At 42.1% G+C, this 17,151-nt stretch overlaps 1 non-coding gene across 1 annotated transcript; it reads left to right on the top strand.

The window, feature by feature from the left end:
* Window positions 1-5,563: 5,563 nt before the first annotated feature.
* Window positions 5,564-16,428, top strand: LOC103241566 (uncharacterized). The gene is made up of 3 exons (XR_005241813.2): window positions 5,564-5,813; window positions 15,250-15,362; window positions 15,811-16,428. It is a non-coding gene; the product is annotated as an uncharacterized protein (transcript).
* The last annotated feature ends 723 nt before the right edge of the window (window positions 16,429-17,151 follow it).

The raw sequence follows: 17,151 nt of genomic DNA, 5'->3' as shown, positions 1-17,151 counted from the left end.
AAAATACAAAAAAATTAGCTGGGCATGGTGGCAGACACCTGTAATCCCAGCTACTCAGGAGGCTGAGACAGGAGAATCACTTAAACCCAGGAGGCAGAGGTTGCAGTGAGCCACGATTACGCCACTGCACTCCAGCCTGAGCAACAGAAAGAGACTTCATCATTAAAAAAAAAAGAAAGAAAGAAAGAAAAATTTTTCTCTAACATACTTATTCAGGAAGGATGGGAAGATTTTCAACTTTAATAGCTTCTCTGCTTTTCCTATAATAATCCTATTAATAAGCTTCATTTCATTGCCCTTTTAATACAATGCTGATTTAATATATTGCTGATATATTATGCTTTTAGTATTTTGCCAAAATTTTGTTAAGGATTTTTCCATCTATGCTTATGAAGCATATTAGTCAGTTCTTTTCTTTTCTTCTTTTCTTTTCTTTTCTTTCCTTTCCTTTACTTTCTTTTTTTCTTTTTTTTTTTTTGAGATGGAGTCTCGCTCTGTTGCCTGGGCTGAAGTGCAATGGCATGATCTTGGCTCACTGCAACCTCCGCCTCCCGGGTTCTAGCAATTCTCCCACCTCCGCCTCCCAGGTAACTGCGACTATAGGTGTAGATCACCACGCCCGGCTAATGTTTTGTATTTTCAGTAGAGATCGGTTTTCACCATGTGTGCCAGGCTGGTCTTGAATTTGTGATTTCAAGTCATCTGCCCTCCCTGGCCTCCCAAAATTGTGGGATTACAGATGTGAGTTACCACACCTGGCTGAACTTTTCTTTTCTCATAATATCTTTGTCTGGCATTGAGATCAGGGTAATTCTGGCCTTACAGAATGAGCTAATAAGTGTGTGCCCCTCTTCTATTTTATGAAATAATTTGTTTTGCGTTAGCATTATCTCATCCTTAAATATTCGGTAGAATTATCAATGAAAACATCTGGGCCTGGAGTTTTCTTTATGGGAAGGTTTTTAACAACAAATTCAATTTTTTTTTTTTTTTTTTTGAAATGGAGTCTCTCTCTGTCGCCAGGCTGGAGTGCAGTGGCGCAATCTCAGCTCACTGCAACCTCCACCTCCTGGATTCAAGTTATTCTCCTGCCTCAGCCTCCTGAGTAGCTGGGACTACAGGCACCTGCCACCATGCCTGGCTAATTTTTGTAGTTTTAGTAGAGACAGGGTTTCACCATGTTGGCCAGGATGGTCTTGATCTCTTGACCTCATGATCCTCCTGCCTCAGCCTCCCAAAGTGCTGGGATTACAGGCATGAGCCACTGCACCTGGCCTAAATTCAGTTTCTTTAATAGGTATAAGGCTATGCTGGATATTTTATCTTGAGCACAGCTTTAGTAGTTTGTGTCTTTCAAGAAATTTATTTCATCTAAATTGTCAGATTTATTGGCATAAAGTTCTTCATAATATTTTCTTATGATCCTTTTAATGTCTGTAGCATCTGTAGTGATGTCTCCTTTTTCATTCTTGGTATTGATTACTTGTGTTCTCTCTTTTTCTGATTGATCTGGTTAGAAATTTATTAATTTTATTGATCTTCTCACAGAACCATTCTTGATTTTCGCTACTGTTTTTCTGTTTTTAAGTTTATTGATTTCATCTCTTGTCTTTATTATTTCCTTTATTCTGCTTACCTTGGGTTTAATATGCTCTCCTCTTTCTAGGTTATTAAAGTGAAAGCTTAAGTTATTGATTTTAAATCTTTTAATTTTTCTAATATAAATGTTTATATTAGCACTAAGCACTTCTTTTATTGTTTCCTACAAATTTCAATTTGTTATATTTTCATTTCATTCGGTTCAAACTATTTTCTAATATTCCTTTTAATCTCTTCTCTAACCTATGGGTTATTTAGAATAGCTCTGTTTAGTTTCCACATATGTGTATATTTTTTCAGATATCATTCTGTTTTAATCAAGAGGTTAAGAATCTCTTGATTCTTAATTAAATTCTGCTATGGTTGGAAAACATACCTGGTGCAATGGCATGATCTCGGCTCACTGCAACCTTCGTCTCCCGGGTTCAAGCAATTTTCCCACCTCCGCCTCCCACGTAACTGGGACTACAGGTCCCATGCCTGGTGTGGTCATGTAGTCCCAGCTACTTGAGAGGCTTAGGTGGGAGGATTGCTTGAGCTCAAGAGTTTGAGATCAGCCCTGGGCAACATAGCAAAATCTCATCTCTAGGGAAAAAAAGGAACACACTTGTTTTATTTCTTTTATGCCCCAGATCTGATCTATCTTGGTAAATATTCCATGTGCATGAGAAAAGACTGTATTCTGCTGTTACTGGATTGAATGTCCCATAAATGTCAATTAGGTCAAGTTGGTTGGCAGTGTTATTGAAGTCTTCTATATATGTACAAATTTTTACATGTTCTATCAACTATTGAGAGAGGGGAAAATTGTGATGTTGTTTACATTTCCTTATAGTTTAATCAGTTTTTGCCTCATGTATTTTGAAGCTCTGTTTTTAGGTACATAAACATTTTTGATTGTTGTGCCTCTTGATGAATTGACACTCATCATTATAAAATGGTCTTCTTTATCCTTGGTAAGGCTCCCTACTTTGATTGATATTAATACAGCCACTACAGGAGGTCTTTTTTAAATGAATATTTACATAATATATCTGTTTTTATCCTTTGGTTTTAACCTATCTGTGTTTTTATATTGAAATTGGGTTTCTTATAGACAGCATGTAGCTGAGACCTTCTTTTTTTAATCCATTTGACAATCTTTGTCTTTTAATTGTTTAGACCATTATATTTAATGTGATTATCTTTATGGTTTGGTTTTTAATCTATCATCTTGCCATTTGTTTTCTATTTGTCTCATCTGTTCTTTGTTCTTTGATTTGTCCATGTTGCCCAGGCTGGTCTTGACCTCCTGGCCTCAAGTGATCTGCCTGCTTCGGCCTTTGGGAGGGATTACAGGCATGAGCCTGCAACAGAAAACTAGTTTAAAAGGAACCCTGCTGGTTCCCCTTGTCATGAGCCAGGCCTCCCTCTGATCAGCACTCATCCAGCAGTGGTCTATGGGGCTGGCAGAACAGTATAATTACTTAAGGCTGACCTTTTATCAGATTTTGCTTTTGGCTCTGACCACACAAAACATGACAACAGAACTGGCTATTTGTGGGGATCCAGTGAAAAATGAAAATCTGTGAGCCTTTGTTCAAATATTATGAAGACTTTCACGATGACGGCAGCAGAGCACTAAGCCAGGTGAGGGGACATTCAGAGTGCCAGGCTGTGTGTGACAGGGTGTGTGAATACCACTAACGATGTATGTCAGCACTAGGGATTCCTTTCCTTCGCTTTTTTTTCAGCAGATATAAAATATTTAAATCATTTTGGGCCAGGTGCAGTGGCTCACGCCTGTAATCCCAGCACTTTGGGAGGCCGAGGCAGGTGCATCGCTTGAAACTGGGAGTTCGAGATCAGCATGGCCAACATGGTGAAACCCTGTCTCTACTAAAAATAATATTTTTTATAATCCCAGCTACTTGGGAGAACGAAGCAGGCTTGAAGTATCGCTTGAACCTGGGATGTGGAGGTTGCAATGAGCCGAGATCATGCCACTGCACTCCAGCCTGGGCGACAGAACGAGACTGTCTCAAAAAAAAAAAAAAAATCATTTTGTCTTCTTTTGTAAAGTGTAAGAATTGACGACTGCTGGAGATGAACCTGTATTTTGGTATACTTGAATCATGATTTATGGTTATTCTCAAGCACACCGGCTGGCTGCATACCCCTGCTCCACAGTTTACTCGCAGTATAACCCTAGGCAGGTTAAATCACTTCTCTTTAGCGCAGTTTCCTCATGTATGAAAATGGGGATAATAATAGTGCCTAACACAATAGACTGTCATAGGATTAAATGAGATCATGTACATAAGGTGCTAAATATAGTGGCCAGGGCTTGAGCTAACACCTTTGTTCAAATTAGAAAAAGAGTCCCTTTGCACAGATGAATTTAAAAGGCACCACCTCTGGCCAATGAATCAGAGGAAGTTCCCCTTTCAGGTCCATGCTTTGGAGCCCAGCGTTTGGCAAGCAGAACTCTGCTGGATTTCAGCCCCACTTACTGTCTTGGAAGGCACCTTGTGCAGGGCACAGGCACTTAACCATGTGGGTGGCCCTGGTCACAGCTGGCGTGTAGTGAATGCTCCATCAAACCTTCACTCATGTGAGGCTGCATGGTGTAGTGGTGAGATCCACGGCCTCTGGAGTTGACCTAAATGTAGAATTGTTGAGTTATGAAGTTCGTCCTCCTCACTTCCTGCCCTCCTTCTGTGGACCATCTGTTCTGCCTCACATGCCTGCTGTCCACTCATTTTGTCTGAAGACACTGCACACAACCAGGCAGTGCAGGAAGCCAAGGCTGGTCAAATTCTGACTAGGCCGACAGTTTCCTCAAGAGCAAGACCTTTGAGAGAGTCTGGCAGGACCATTCAGCACTGACCTTGCATTCCGGCTGCTGAATCAGTGGAACATATATACAATGAGCGAGAAGGTAGCCTCATATTCAGTGTGCTCCCTAACTGAAATTTCATACCTGCAGCCCGTGGTAAGGGCTTGAAATTGTTTTATTGATAGTCATATAACTTATTTCAGAACAGAGGCCTTGTGTCAAACTCCTCTTAATCCCTGCAGTGCTACATACATAATATGCATGTAATAAGTGTGCACTCAATACACCATCATCGGCATTGCATTTGCAAAATGCTTTCATAGAAATGGCTTCATTCTGTTTTCACTACAACCTTATGAAATAGGCAGAACAGCCTTTTTCAGGCCAGTTTTATAGATGAGGGAGGTGAGGGCGCATAGCCTGCCGTGATCACATGATTTGACATACGATTTGACGAGGGGTTGAAGCTGACCAGGAGTCCAGGCCTTTGCCCAGATTTCTTATTCACTCATGATGCCAGAGTCCCAAAGACCAGTCGGCAGTCCAGTGCAAGGCTTGCACTTTAAGAAATTTCCCGTCATGGCACATGCCTATAATTCTAGCTACTTGGGAGGCTGAGGCACAAGAAATGCTTAAATCGGGATATGGAGGTTGCAGTGAGCCAAGATTATGCCACTGCACCCCAGCCTGGGTGACACAGCGAGACCCTGTCTCAAAAAAAAATTTTTTTTGCAATAGTCTTCAAAGAAATTACGAATGTAATGACAGTGCAGTTTACTTTTCGTAAAACTAAAGTTATTTGATTTAAAGAGCTATCCTTTGTTTTCAGACTATGCCCTTCCTACTTTGATGTAAAAATGTTTGCTCATTTACAGTGTTGACAGTTGTTATTTCTTGACATACCAAAAGTTGCCAAACCTTTCTCTGTCCCTCTAAACTTTTGGATATTTGCTGGTATGTAAAATCTAAAGTAGGAAGTCCTACATTACATTATATCATACCATATCTTTTAAGTAAATAAACGAATGAAGGATTTCAAACAACCAAAAATTCTTATTCTACCAACTTACCTAGGAGAAGTATCCAAACTAGAGAGATTAGATTGGTAAAAATTGGTTTTGGGGTGTCTTTGGTCTCACAGTGTGCCAATGCATCATCTTGGGTTTGGGGTTGGGGAAGGGGTTTAAAAAGAGAGATCATTCTCCAAAATAACTGGGTTGAGGTTCTTTGAGTAACAATGCTTGACACGATGCCTGTGTGTGTGTGTGTGCGCGATTTTGTTTCGACAGCCTGATCAAATACTCTGCGCACTTAAGGGAAATTGACCTTGGAAACAATGTTCTGGGAGAAATGGCTGCTGCTGAAATACTTGAAGCGCTGAGAGCCAGAAAGACAGGTAGAGTGTTTTCAGGTTACGTGTTTCCCCTGCACCTGCCCACAGCCACTCACTCCTAAATGCTGTACTACTCACAACTTGCTCCACTGTTTTCATTTAAGTAACTGGCCTGAACTATGCAATGACCAGGAACACTATCACAGGCCAGCCATCATTGTGTCAATTTTCCCGGTGATTTGCACAGAGTTCAAGAATTTCTAGGATGTCATGTGTAGCCTTCGATCTAAGTAACACATGTTTTTAAAGGGAAATTTTCTCTATTGCTTTTTTTCTCTCTTGCTCCTCTCATCCTTGCCTGTTCTCCAAGAAATGCTTCTCCCACTCTCCATTCCCTTCTCAGCCCAACCTGCAGAGAGGTCTCCAGATATCAATTAGAAAATTCAAGTAACACCCCCCATAAGATTTTGATGTGCTTTCTGGATCATCAAAGAATGATTAAATTGTGATCGGCATAGGGAAAGCAGTAAGTCTTTTATGATGCTGCAATCCTTTGAAAAGGAGAGAATCACTTGTGGAAGGAGTTGGTTCCTATGGCCACTCCTGCCCTCCCCATCGCCAGCATGCATGACCGGAATTAATGATGGCTGCTCGCCCTGCTAATGCAGAGGAGGGGAAGAAATGTCATTTTAAATGAAGCTCGAAGGAAGACTTCATAAACACATTTGAAAACGTAAATTCAACCTTAAGAAAAGTAGAAAGAACTCTTGGTGTGTTACTGGGCAGGTTAAGCTGAGAGAATTAAGCAGTCCAAGCATCGGTCTCTACCATTTCCTCAGCATGGTCTTAGAGACATAGTATAATCATAGATTGCATTTTCTTTTCATGCTCTAGAGTTTTAGATAGAAGAATTATAATGATATTACTATATATTGTTTAACATTTTTAAAACTAAAACTCCAATCAAGTGATTCCATGATGTTTAAATTATCTCTTTATTTTAGAGAAACAGAATATCTACTTTCTATTCCTTTAGAGTTGAATTCAATTTCAGCAGAATTACTCTGTTAAATTTAGTTCAAATATAGCTTTAAGCTTGATAAACTGAAGGCAGGTGAATGATTTCATTTTGTTTTTCCTGGCACCATAGTAACTTTTTCATTATACATTGAGGGAGAAGATGTTACAAGTCTGCAGGCAGTCTCGTGACCATGACTCTAGTGAATGCTAATGACAATCAGTCTCAGATGACTTGATGGAAAATGATTATCTCTGAGTACATATTTGGAGCTGGAAAACATCATGCTTTGCTTAGTAAATGTTTTAATTTGCATAAATGAGAAGATAATTATGAAATACCCACCTGAAAATACAAATACTCATTTAGAAGGCATTAAAAAGTAATTTGTAGTTCAAGAAATCACGTTTTTCAAATATAGTAATATATATAATGAGTAGCCTTAATGCATCTATCTCTTGAGCTGAAATAATTATGGTGTTTCTGATGGAACACTTCAATTGGATTGTTAGTTTGAACACCAAGAAGATTCCTCAAAACAGGGTTAACTGCTTGGATTTTATAGGGAAAATCTCTTCCCATTTTGCCCTAATGGCATCATTTTAAACATTAAAAGCAATAGTAGTATTACTGATTATGGAACGAAAGCTCTTCAATTGATTGTTTCTTAACATTTGCAAGTTAACAAGCTAATTTCTAATTCTAATTCTAATTCATTCATGAAATCCAAATTAACAGCCTGAGGTCACTTACTTGGCTATCAAGGAGATCTTAATAACCTGCCTTTAATGATGGACTAGGCCAATGAAATCTTCCTCAGAGAAATTAGCAACCTCATTTCATTTAAAAAAAAAAAAAAAAAAAAGCTAGTGAAACAGGAAGCTGTTATCCTGTCTTACTGCTTTTTCACTAATAAGAAAACAGAGTACTGAAGGAACATCTCATTTATTCATTCTTCTTTCTTTATATATTTGTTAAATGCCTATCATGTACCAGGCCCTGTTCTAGACCCTGGGGAGAGGAGTCATGAATTCCTGCCTTCATGAGGCATATATATGATTGTATATCTGATGGGGATCATACTTAGAGGAAAAATAAAGCAAATGGGGGGTAAAGTGTGTGTCAGGGTGTGGGGGTTGCCATCTTAGTGAGGGTAGCCAGGGAAGGCGTTGCTGAGAAGGGACACTTGAGTAAAGATCTAAAGGAGTGACAGAGCAGGCCACGTGAATATCTGAGAGATGAGCATTCTGGCTAGAAGGAACAGCAAGTGCCAAGGCCTTAAAGTAGAAGCCTCCTGGTGTGTTCTGTAAAGCCACCAGCATGGCTGAATGGAGTGAGCTAGAATGGGAGAGTCAGAGGACAAACAATTTGAGATGCAAGTATGCAGAGCAGAAAGCATTCTAGACCCTTGTGAGGACTTTCAGGTGTAACTCTTGACATGGAAAGGCTTTTGAGAATGATAAACCTAGAAGTAACCTGATGTAACCCACATTTTAACAGGATTGCTCCAGCTGTATGTTAAAAAGGGACTATAGGGGAGGCAAGGGCAGAACAAGGATTCTAGTTAGGGAGTTTTCTCTGGAAAAACTACACAGGGCCTTTCAGCAGACCCAGAGCACCCAGCAAGGTGGAAAATGTGGGTTGGGGAGAGGCTACAAATACGAGAATTAAGGAAAATTTTATCCAGCAGTTGAAATTCAGTCCTTACTACCACCCCAGGCTTGTCTGCCCTGCTTCCAGAAGGCTGACAGCCATGTAGAAGATTGGGGTATTTCTTGAGAAATTGAATAGCCCTAGAAAAAGAAATTCTACATGCTGACAGCTGGCCATCTCCTCACCATTCAAAGAAGCCTAGCAGGTCAGCAAGCCCTGAACATACATGAGAGCTGCCCATCAGCCTTTGTATGTCTTATGCTTCATTGTGAACAGATACCTGAGAACCTCCATACACTTGAGGCAAGTAGCCAATACGAGAGACCAACCCTGAAACAGAGGGAATAAAGGAACCCTGAAGATACAGAAACAATGCAGAAAACTAAAGAAAAACAAAAAAGCTATAACATTGTAACATTCTGAATGGAAGAAAAGATAAGGCATCCATAAAAAAGGAATGGGGTACTATGAAAAAAGAACTATTAGAAAAGAAGAAAAAGTTTTTGGAAAGTAAAAGTGATAGCCAAAATAAAACATTCTGGGAAAAAAAAAAAAAGGTTGACAGGTAAAATCAAGGAAGTCAGGCCTCTGCTCCTCCAGTTCGAGAGACAACTGCATTTTCTCACGCAGCACCAGCTGCGTCCCTCAGACACCAGGGTGAAGGTGAAGGCCAGAATAAACAGATGTGTCCATAGTAGGCCCTGGTCACCAGGACTGCTTTTAACTCTGGCAAAGTGGATGTTGTCACCATCAATGACCCCTTCATTGACTACAACTACATGGCGTACATGTTCCAGTATGAGCATGTTCCAGTATGAACAACGCCAAATTCCACATGACCTCCAAGAAGTAAGACCCCTGGACCACCAGTCAGAGCAGAGAGGACGAGGAAGGCCCTCAGCTGCTGGGGAGTACCTGCTGCACTCAGTCCCCCACCACACTGAGACTGCCCCCTCCTCAGTTTCCAAACAATTTGAGATGCAAGTATGCAGAGCAGAAGGCCTTCCAGACCCTTGTGAGGACTTTAGGGTGTAACTCTGTTGAGATGGAAAGGCTTTTGAGAATGGTAAACCTAGGAGTTACCTGATGTAACCCACATTTTAACAGGATTGCTTTAACACAGACCCCTGAAGAGGGAAGGGCTGAGGAGCCCTGCTTTGTTGTGTACCATCAACAAAGTTCCCTGTACTCAGCTCACCCCCACCCAAAAAAAGAAAGTCTTCAGAAGTAAAACAAAAGATAAGATGAAAAATTGGTGAGAAAATATAAGAGACAGAGGATCAACTTATGAATGTCAGTGTCTAACTCAAAGAGTTTTCAGAAAGAGAAAACAGAGAAAAGTGAAGACAGGGAATTATCAAAGGAATAAATAAAGAACTTTCCCAGAACCAAGGAACATAAATCTGCACGTTGAAAGAGCCCAATGGGTGTCCAGCACAGGGAAATATAAAAAGTATATCATGATGACATTCAGAACACTAGGAATAAAAAGGGGATCCTAACAACTGACTGAAAGAAAACAATTTGCATCCAAAGGACTGGGAATTAGAATGACATCAGACTTCCTAACTAGAAGTTAGGGGCAACAAAGTGCTACTATGACAATTCTATGAGAAGTCTATACGTTCCCAACTTCTAACCACATATGAGGCCAAAATAATGATGTTTTCAACATGCAAGCATTCCAAACATGCACCTCCTCTGAGTCCATTCTTAGGAAACTTCCAAAGAACATGCTTGAGCAAAATGAGAAAATAAAACACGAAGACAGGCCAGGCGCGGTGGCTCATGCCTGTAATCCCCGCACTTTGGGAGGCTGAGGCGGGTGGATCACTTGAGGTCAGGAGTTCGAGACCAGCCTGGCTAACTTGGCGAAATCCCCTCTCTACTAAAAATACAAAATTAGCCAGGCATGGCGGTAAACACCCATAAGCCCAGCTACTCGGGAGGCTGAGGCAGGAGAATCACTTGAACCCAGGAGGCAGAGGTTGCAGTGAGCCGAGATCGCACCACTGCACTCCAGCCTGGGCGACAGAGTGAGACTCTGTCTCAAGTAAATAAATAAATAAAAATAAAATAAAATAAAGTAAACCACAAAGATAAAGAACACCAAGTTCAGAAATCAGAAGGCCCAATACAGGACAGTAAAAAAGGGAGTCCCAGATGATGGTTGAGGTAAATCCAAATTGGAGCAGAAAAGTAGAAGACTTCGGAAAGGAGAAAGACTTGGGTAAAAACTGAACTTATAGAGCGTGTGAAATACTTAAGTATTTTATCAACTGAGGTCAGGAGTTCAAGACCAGCCTGGCCAACATGAGGAAACCCCCATCTCTACTAAAAATACAAACAAATAAATAAAAAAGAAATACTTAAGTATTTTGAAAGAAATATTGATAAGTATATGAGAAATGACAGAAACCTCTGGGAAAATATTTAGAATAGGTACACAGAAAACTCTGCAAATGAAAAAACAGGCGATTATTAACTTAGACAGAAGACAGATATACAATGAAATATGTACAAAAAAATACCAATGAATACACCAAGTGTTGATTTAACTAAAAATTGTGATATATCTTTATTGGGAGGCTTGGCAAGAGGAAGTTACAAAAGTCAATATTTACATATTTTAAACGGAAATATCAAGAAATAATATAATAAACACTTTGCTTAAAATCAGGCAGAAAAACTGCTGAATAAGTTGAAAGTGGCTGCCTCTGCAGAAGAGGACTTGGGGCCAGGTGCAGTGGCCCACACCTGTAATCCCAGTACTTTGGGAGGCCAAGGTGGGAGGATAACTTGAGCCCAGGAGTTCGAGACCAGCCTGGGCAACCTAGGGAGACCCCATCTATCTCTATAAAAGAAGAAGAAGAGGAACAAAAGAGGAAGAGTAAGAAGGAAGAAGAAGAAGAAGAAGAAGAAGAAGAAGAAGAAGAAGAAGAAGAAGAAGAAGAAGAAGAAGAAGAAGAAGAAGAAGAAGAAGAAGAAGAAGGAGGAGGAAGGAAGAGGAGGAAGGAGGAGGAGGAGGAAGGAAGAGGAGGAGGGAGGAGGAGGGAGGAGGGGGAGGAAGAGGAAGAAGAAGAAAAGAAAAAGAAGGAAGGAAGAAAGGAAAGAAAGAGAAAAGAAAGAAAGAAGGAAAGAAAGAAAGAAAGAGAAAGAAAGGAGGGAGGGAAGGAAGGAAGGAAGGAAAGAAGGAAGGAAGGAAGGACCGGCCAGGTGCAGCGGCTCACGCCTGTAATCCCAGCACTTTGGGAGACTGAGGCGGGCGGATCACGAGGTGAGGAGATCGAGACCATCCTGGCTAACACGGTGAAACCCTGTCTGCACTAAAAATCCCAAAAAAAAAAAAAATAGTCGGGCGTGGCTGTGGGCGCCTGTAGTCCCAGCTACTTGAGGCAGGAGAATGGCGTGAACCTGGGAGGCCAAGCGTGCAGTAAGCCAAGATCACACCACTGTGCTCCAGCCTGGGTGGTAGAGCAAGACTCCGTCTCAAAAAAAAAACAGAAAAAAAGAAGGAAGGAAGGAAGAAGAAGGAAGGAAGGAAGGAAGGAAGGAAGGAAGGAAGGAAGGAAGGAAGGAAGGAAAAGAGAAGGAAGGAAAGAAGAAGAAAGAAGAAGGAGGAGGAGGAGGAAGGAGGGGGAGGAAGAGGAAGAAGAAAAAAAGGAAAGAAAGAAGGAAGGAAGGAAGGAAAGAAAGAAAGGAAAGGAAGCAGAAAGAAAGGAAGAGAAAGAAAGAAAATTGGTCTGTAGCCAAGGGAAGGAAAGGGAAGGGAAGGGAGGGGAAGGGAGGGGAAGGGAGGGGAAGGGAAGGAAGCAGAAAGAAAGGAAGAGAAAGAAAGAAAATTGGTCCGTTGCCCAGGCTGTAGTGCATTGGCATGATCTTCGCTCACTGTATCCTTGAACTTCTGGGCTCAAGTGATCCTCCTACCTCAGCCTCCCAAGTACTTAGGACTACAGGCATGTGCCACCATGCCTGGCTAATGTTAAATTTTTTGTAGAGATTAGGTCTTTTGTAGAGATTAGATCTTTCCAAGGCTGGTCTTGAACTCCTGAAACCCAAAGTGCTAGGGTTTCAGACATGAGCCACGAGCCACTGCACCCAGCCAAAAATATTTTTAAAGAGAGAATTGAAAAGTGCCTAGCTTTCTCACCATGTAATTTGTTGTATAACTCCAGGCCAATACCTAATGCTAGCTTAAATTATCTTAGTCTCCACAAAATAACAGGAAGTCTCATACACTTGGGATATGCTTCATTGAAGAATGAGCAGAATTTTTTTTTTTTTTTGAGATGGAGTCTCGCTCAGTCGCCCGGGCTGGAGTGCAGTGGCACGATCTTGGCTCACTGCAAGCTCCACCTCCCGGGTTCACGCCATTCTCCTGCCTCAGCCTCCTGAAGAGCGGGCCTACAGGCGCCCGCCACCACGCCCGGTTATTTTTTTGCATTTTTAGTAGAGACGGGGTTTCACCGTGTTAGCCAGGATGGTCTCAATCTCCTGACCTTGTGATCCGCCCATCTTGGCCTCCCAAAGTGCTGGGATTACAGGTGTGAGCCACTGCGCCTGGCCAATGAGCAGAATTTTATAAGTGGAAAATAAGTAGAAAAGATGACCAAAAGTGTGGCATCCAGGAAACGTAACAGACTTTTGTGAGCTTAGGTGGCACATGAATCCTGTGAGGCCTCAGCTGGCCTCCATTCCACACTGCTGGCCCCATTTCAAATGGTCTGTAGCATATGAAACAACTCACAGCCTGCATCATGCACCCCACACTGCCTCCTTGCCTCAGTGGTCAAGACTTTGACCTTTGTTTGCCTACTGAAGGCTTTGCCTTCCCCTGCTTTGGACCTGTCCTCTTTGTATTTCTAATTCAGCTTTGTTTTTCTCCTTGACCATGATTTATACCTGTTTCCGATTAAATACTGTGTCACGTAGAGATAGTGTTTGGCTACAGGTAACAGAACCAGCTACAGTGCCCTACACAGGTGGAAGAGGACTGGGCAGGTACAGCTACTGCCCACATCATCAATGTCCCAGATTCCTTCTCTCCTTCTCCACCGTTGCCTCAGCAAATGCCCCTTATCCTCATGGCTGCAAGGTGGCTGCCACACCTGTAACCTCTCATCTCTATTCCAGGCCAGAAGAAAAAGAAGGAAAGGACAAGGAAGAAGTGCTAGCATCTGATTTCTGGCCCTTTCCAAGTTGTGGCATTCTTTTTTTTTTTTTTTTTTTTTTTTTTTTTGAGACAGAGTTTCGCTCTCGTTGCCCAGGCTGGAGTGCAATGGCATGATCTTGGCTCACTGCAACCTCCGCCTCCCGAGTTCAAGCATTTCTCCAGCCTCCCAAGTAGCTGGGATCACTGGCATGAGCCACCATGCCTGGCTAATTTTGTATTTCTAGTAGAGACAGAGTTTCTCCACGTTGGTCAAGCTGGTCTCAAACTCCCAACCTCAGGTGATCTGCCCTCCTCGGCCTCCCAAAGTGCTGGGATTACAGGCATGAACACCGCGCCTGGCCTCAAGTTGTGACATTCTAAACCACATTGTCTTACACCTCCAGGTCCCTTTCCACATTCATCCACCTTGCCCTCCACTGCTCTTTCCTGTGCCCAGCCTGATTTGAGCTCATACTTGTACAACCATTTTCATACTTCAACCTCAATTTACCCTCTGGAGCTGAAATTCAGTACTATTTTTGAAAGTTCTTGTTTTTCCTCTCAACTATATTTCTTGTTTTCCTTTCTGCTTTTGGCCTCTCCCTGGAGAAGCCTGGCCTCCGGAAACTGTAGTGTTAGGCACCTCTGGCCTTGTAAGCAGGACCTGGCCATGTGGCTAAATGAGAAGCAGGAAGGAGGAGAAGGCAGAGTGCCATGGGAAAGAATATGGAGGAGGAGTTGACATAGGCTCTCTGAATAACAATTAGGGATTTGGGTCTTTATTTTATAGGAAAATCAGTGAGAACTCTGGGTTTCAAATGATAGAAAACCAATTCAAACTGACTTAAGTACAAAAGTAAATCTGTTGACTCCTGTAAGTCCAGGGTGGTTCTAGCTAAAAGTCCAGCTGGAATCAAGGGTTCCCATAATGCCACCCACCTCCATCTCCTGGGAGTTCTGCTGCTGTGTTGACTTTACTCTCAGGCAGGCTTTTTCCCACATGGGGGCAAGTTGAGCAGCATTAGCCAAAGGGTTACATTCTGCCCGGTTAATAATCTCAAGAAGGAGTTCTTCTTTGGATTTTCACTGGACAACCGTGAGTCACATGCACACCTGTTAAGCAATCACTGTGCCAGGGAGATGAAATACACTAGACATCCCTGGGCTGTGTGCATACCCTGGAGGGCAGGGGAGTGGAACCCTAAAACAAACTCAAGATGCTGTTCCAGAAAGAAGCTAAAATGGAAGCTGGGTAGGCAGAAACAAGAGATGTCTACTAAAGAAAGAGGGCCAAGAATGGTATTAGAGCTGGTAATGATAAGATCAGAATGTTGCTTTCAGATGATTAATCTGGAAGCAGGGTCCAGGATGGGCTTGGAGTTGGGGAAGTTTGGGATTAGGAAAACCAGTTAAGAGGCTGCTCTATCATCCAGGTAAAAGACATGACAGTGAGGATGGGAAAGACAGGACAAGTGTAAAAAGTTACTTCAGAGGTAAATTAATTGTCAGGACCACTCACGCCAAGAAGATATAAGGAAGAGGTATGAGGTCAGAGGAAAGTCGTTTGGCTAATAAGAATGTGGGAGAGCACCTCTCTCAGAAGCCTAAGACCCACTCCCTCTAAGGTAGTTGTGAGATATCCTACCTGTTTATGATTATGTTCTTTCCCCATGCAGGTAAACTACCGGTCTTAAAAATTACAGTCACTCCCCAGATCTCTTCAGATACCTTCAGATCAATTTGGAAAAATAGCAAGAAGTCTAATACTATCCGTAAAAAGAAGAAAAAGGTAAGTTCTTGGACGTCTGTGTCAGTGAGGAGCAGCCACCGGGGGTGCTGTGTGGAGCCTGGGCCCTTGGGGCAGATGGCACCATCAGCTGCAGGTTTTGCATTTGATGATATGAGAATTTAGGTTCTAGGTCATGCTCCTCTACACCATCATTCCAATCTGATGGATGATGATTGAACCAAGAGACAAGTAGTAAGAGAAAAACAGTTTCCTCAAAGATTGGCAGACTGGGCCTCCCCTCTTTAATTCCCACCGCTACCCAAATCCTAGTTGCTGCTAACCTATTGTGAATCTGAAAAGATAAATTTACCTTTAAATTTACCTAAACTCTTTATGAAGGCTATGCTACCTCTTAGGAGGTAATGCTTTACGTATGTTTATTCTCTACTGTAAGAAGTTGAACTCCCTTTTTTCTATAATTTATGATGTCCTGTTTATTATTTCACAGACTAAAAACTGAATATGGGTGCTGTATTTCCATATGGATGTCATCTATTTCCATGGCCAAGCAGACATGCCTAGATAGATATTGCTTATTCTATAGTAATATTTTTCACTGTAACCAAGTCCCTTTCAAATTCTCAAATTTGATGATTATTGTATGAAAGTTTAAAGTCATGTGATAATCCTATCTTGTGATGATCCCATCACACTTGTCATTTTCTAAAATGTGGGTTTCACAAGTAAGCCTTAGTAGAAAGAGATGCAGTTCTCTGATGCTTCATCTCTCCTGTATATGAAATTTATAAGTTGAAGTAAGTCATAATTTTATCTAAGAACGAAAGAATCCTCTTTCATAAATATACCTATAGTTGGGAACAATAAGAATGCTTGGAAATAATAACCACTTCCTAAAAGACACCATCCCTAAAAATGAGGATCTTCCCTAAATGAGGAAACTTTTTTTTAAAGATGGGGTCTTGTTCTGTTGCCCAGGCTGAAGTGCAATGGTGCAATCTCAGCTCATTGCAAACTCTGCCTCCTGCATTCAAGCGATTCTCCGTCTCAGCCTCCTGAGTAGCTGGGATTATAGGCGTGCACCACCACGCCCAGCTGATTTTTTGTATTATTAGTAGAGACAGAGTTTCACCATGTTGGCCAGGCTGGTGTCGAACTCCTGACCTCAGGTGATCCACCTGCCTTGGCCTCCCAAAGTGCTGGGATTACAGGTGTGAGCCACCGCACCCGGCCAAATGAGGAAACTTCAAATCCCTCTGCCCCACCATGAAGATGCAACACAGCCCCGTGAGAGATGGAAGAGGTGTGGTTGATTGATGTACGGATGACAGTGGGTGAGTTGGGTTTTATATGCCACAACAATATGGTGCAGGATGAAGAGCATGGCCTGGGCAGTTAGATGAACCAGAAGTCTCTGTAGAGGAATTGCCACTTTCCAGGTACTGAGCCTGGGCAAGTCAGTTCACCTTATGCTCCTCAGTTTCCTCTTGTAACTGAGGAACTTACTATATGTAAGATATAGTTAAGAGGAACAGGGCTGGGTACAGTGGCTCATGCCTGTAATCCCAGCAATTTGGGAGGCTGAGACAAAAGGATCGCTTGAGGCCAGGACTTCAAGACCAACCTGGGCAACATAGTGAGACCCCCTATCTCTACAAAAAATTGAAAAATTAACCAGCTGTGGTGGCATGTGCCCGTAGGCCTCGCTATTTGAAAGGCTGTGGCAGGAGGATTGCTTAAGCCCAGGAGGACAGCACTTCAGTGAGCTATGATTGCACCACTGTACTCCAGCCTGGGTGAGGAAGTGAGACCCTACCTCAAAAAAAAAGGA

The sequence above is a fragment of the Chlorocebus sabaeus genome, chromosome 15 (genome assembly GCF_047675955.1).
Source record: "Chlorocebus sabaeus isolate Y175 chromosome 15, mChlSab1.0.hap1, whole genome shotgun sequence".
In the NCBI taxonomy this organism is placed as follows: Eukaryota; Metazoa; Chordata; class Mammalia; order Primates; family Cercopithecidae; genus Chlorocebus; species Chlorocebus sabaeus.
The sequence above is the reverse complement of the archived record's forward strand: the minus strand, read 5'-3'. Positions and strand labels throughout refer to the sequence as shown.